Source organism: Silene latifolia, chromosome 1 (assembly GCF_048544455.1).
Source record: "Silene latifolia isolate original U9 population chromosome 1, ASM4854445v1, whole genome shotgun sequence".
Classification (NCBI taxonomy): Eukaryota; Viridiplantae; Streptophyta; class Magnoliopsida; order Caryophyllales; family Caryophyllaceae; genus Silene; species Silene latifolia.
Genome location: NC_133526.1, coordinates 111,883,316 through 111,886,904, shown reverse-complemented (window position 1 = coordinate 111,886,904; position 3,589 = coordinate 111,883,316). Strand labels below are relative to the sequence as shown.

The 3,589-nt window shown below is 39.0% G+C and overlaps 1 pseudogene; it reads left to right on the top strand.

The window, feature by feature from the left end:
- Nucleotides 1-937: 937 nt before the first annotated feature.
- Nucleotides 938-2,817, top strand: LOC141653189 (interactor of constitutive active ROPs 3-like; annotated as a pseudogene).
- Nucleotides 2,818-3,589: the final 772 nt, after the last annotated feature.

Genomic DNA, 3,589 nt, shown 5'->3' with positions numbered 1-3,589 from the left:
AATAAGGTTCTATGTGCATGAAATAAGGGTTCTATGTGCATGAAATAAGGGTTCTATTACGATACTAATTTGTGTTAGTTAAGGACATTAATTTTATATGGGCATAAAATAAGATTTTATGTGCATGAAATAAGGTTCTATATGTATGAAATAAGTGTTAAATGAGCATGAAATAAGGTTCTATGTGCAATGAAATAAGGTTCTATGTGCATGAAACAAGGTTCTATATGTATGAAATAAGGTTCTATGTGCATTAAAAAGTTCTTGATTTTTTGATTGGTTATATTATGTTAGTAATTACTGTTGGTTAAGGACATTAATATTCATTATATGTGCATGAAATAAAGTTCTTAGTGCATGAAATAAGGTTCTATGTGTATAAAATAAGGGAAATGACAGTGAAGGACATTTAATGTATTTAACGGCCTTTTCAAGACATTTTTAGGCTTATGCATAGAAACTACCAGTCCTTGGCATTCCATACTGTAAATATTGGCTCTGCTAATGCTATGTATGGAACACAAAGTGGTACTTTACGAGATTGAGATTGAGATTTTCGAGCTTAATTTTAAGTTTGGCTAGTAGACAGTAGCAATGGCTAAATGCATTACAAAGTTGAGATTTCCGAGCTTTTAGTAGTCTGAACTGTACTTTGGCAAAATGAAATGGGTCGAACTGGTTGAACTTATTTTGTTGTAGCAATGTAATTCCGGACACAGTTTTCATCACGAGTCATTTCTAGAAAGCCTCATGTGCTGTTACTTGTTAGCATAGAGTTGGGAATTAGGATTTCATATATTGGACCGCCTCACCCCGTCATTTGAACTTGTTGCTGAGTATGTTGTTATTGACTTATTTTTGGTACTGCTGCTATACGGATCTAAATGACTATTTGTTTATGTATAATTTCATTAATGCTATTTATCTCCGGTAATAATATGATTTTTTCAGTAGAGCCAGCCCTAAGGAGTCGCCTAAAAAGGTTTCTGTACGACCAGCAAGACAACTCAACATCAACCCACCTGAACGCAACTCGTCATCTCCATCCAGTAATGCAACTGTCAGGACGCCAAAAGATAATTCCAAAAGTAACTAAACGTAGATCACCAAGGAGTAGCCCAATTTGTGAGGTACTTTCACCTCGTTATTTACCATATTATAGTATGCAGTTGTTTACCATATTTGAACGGTATATGTTAAATATAAAGACACATTTTTTTCACTACTACTGTATGGTGTTTTTGCCTGTCGATTGAATTATATTTTTCATAGCCTTTCTTTTGTTGTATTCCTTTTACAGAAGAAGCGGCCTAGCAAATTGTCTGAATTAAAATCCCAGGTTTCCAAACTCGAGAATGATTTGAAGACAGTGAAAGACCAGTTGATTGCTTCCGAGTCACAAAAAAAGGAGGCTCAGGCAGATGCCGAGGATGTGAAAAAGCAACTATCAGATGTTTCTGTAAAACTCGAAGAATCGAGAAGCAACTTTCGGACCTCTCGTGCCTCTAAAAGCGCTACACGCCACAGATTTCCAGGACAATCCTCAAGAGGACCAATAGTGGGAATCTAAAATCGAGGCTTTGACTAAGCAACGACTTGATGACGCCGTTAGCGTCGGTTTTGGATGAAATCCAGAGGCTTAAACAACAACTTGAGAAGGCCTCTGAATCGGAGGAAAATAGTTCCCTGGTTGAGCTTCAGAACTTGAAGAATACTTTGGCGGAAACTTGTTCCCTTGTCGATACCATGAAACACGAGCTAGTGCAGGCCAAAGAATCAAGCCCAGGCCCGAATTCGATCAAGCAGACTTTAGCCCAACTAGAAGTTGCTAAGGACACCATCAATGCACTCAGATCAGATGTTTCAAATTTGACAAAGGCTTATGATGCGGTTGTGTATCGAATTATAGCGATCAAGGGCACATGTAAGCTTCCCGGAAAGTTTTTTGAGAATCTCAAGACGGTTAATAGTGATCAGTGTCAAATGGATTTGGAAGTCGCTAAGTTGGAGGTAAGGCGACTAAGATCCGCCCCTAGAAGCTGCCGAGAGGCGAGCTAAGGAAGAACGGTCCCTTAGCGAGGCGCAAATTAGAGTGCATCCGAAATCTCGGCTCAGATCAAAGATCGTTCGACTTAAGAGAGGCGATTCGAAGGAAGAGTTGAGAAAAACTACTGCAAATATCGAGGAGTTGAAGGGAAGCTTGATGGACAAAGAAACAGAATTGCAGGGTATTTCAGAAGAGAATGATATCCTAAACTCGAAGCTTATGAAATCCGAGTTGGAGCCCAACAAAGATCAGGAAGTGGGAGCTGAGCTGATGAAGATAAAGGCAAATTTGACGGATAAGGAGATTGAATTACAAAATGTTTTGGAAAAGAATGAAACACTCAAGCTAGAGATCACTAAACTAGACGCTTCTCGAACCGCTGAGATGGATGCTTTGGCGAAGGTAGCAAGGGTGACAGAGCAGCTCGAGAGGGCTCAGGCAACAAATAGAGAAATGGAGGCTGAGCTAAGGAGACTTAAAGTGCAGTCAGATCAATGGAGGAAGGCTGCAGAGGCTGCTGCTTCGATGCTCTCACCGGGAAGCAATGGCAAGTATGTCGACCCAACTGGACCACTGCCTCTTTCACCTTACTTGGATGACTATGATGAAGATTCCTTCAAGAAGAAGAATAGGAATGTCTTGAAGAAAATCGGAGTTCTGTGCAAGAAGCCACAAAAATAGAACACTTTAAACCAGGCAAGTTTATAAAGTTTATTGTTGATTTCATAGCAAAATTGACCTAACCTGAATAACCCGCTCCAAATTGCAACTGAATAGATCAACCTAACCACTGACTACAGACCGAGATCCGATTTGACCAAATCTGACCCCTTCTAGGCAATCACAATGTAAAAGAATATAAAAGAAACACCGGTATTTCTTAGCCAATGTGGGAATTGAACCCACATCTTGTGCATTGCACAATGCTCTGCCGTTTGAGCTAATTGGCTTTCGAAATAAGTAAAATGTGCACCTTGTTTTTCAGCCTAGTAACTCACGTTTAGCGGAATCACGTTTTTCTTTAGATTTGACATCTTTGATTTCCATATTTGGCAATATCGGAGTAATTTCTGATTTGTATCATCCCGTGTTACAAAATTATAGAAAAATGTCTGTCAGTTGTTAGTGGCTTCCATTTACGATTAAAGAAAAAGGAAAGCAAACTAGCAGATTTAACACCTAAATCAGCATCAAAATCTACTCAGATAAGGCCTGCAATTTTCGCCCAATAATCGACTCAATTCGCTCCCACAAAATGAGAGTAACATCCTCTAGAAGTCGACCATAACTTGAACTAATTGAACCCAAAGAACGAATTTCTGAAACCCTAATTTCAAAAATTCAACAAATTGATGCAGTTAAAGCAATTAGGGATTAGAAGACACCTGAAATTGGAGATAGGATGCCAGTTTAACCCTCCTTGAATCAATTACTACACTCGCACACTCGGATTTGAACCAATAGCTGCGTAGAAATCAATTCGAAGCAGCAAATCGACACCGAACTTGTGACAACAAATAAGATTGATATGGATTGGGTTTG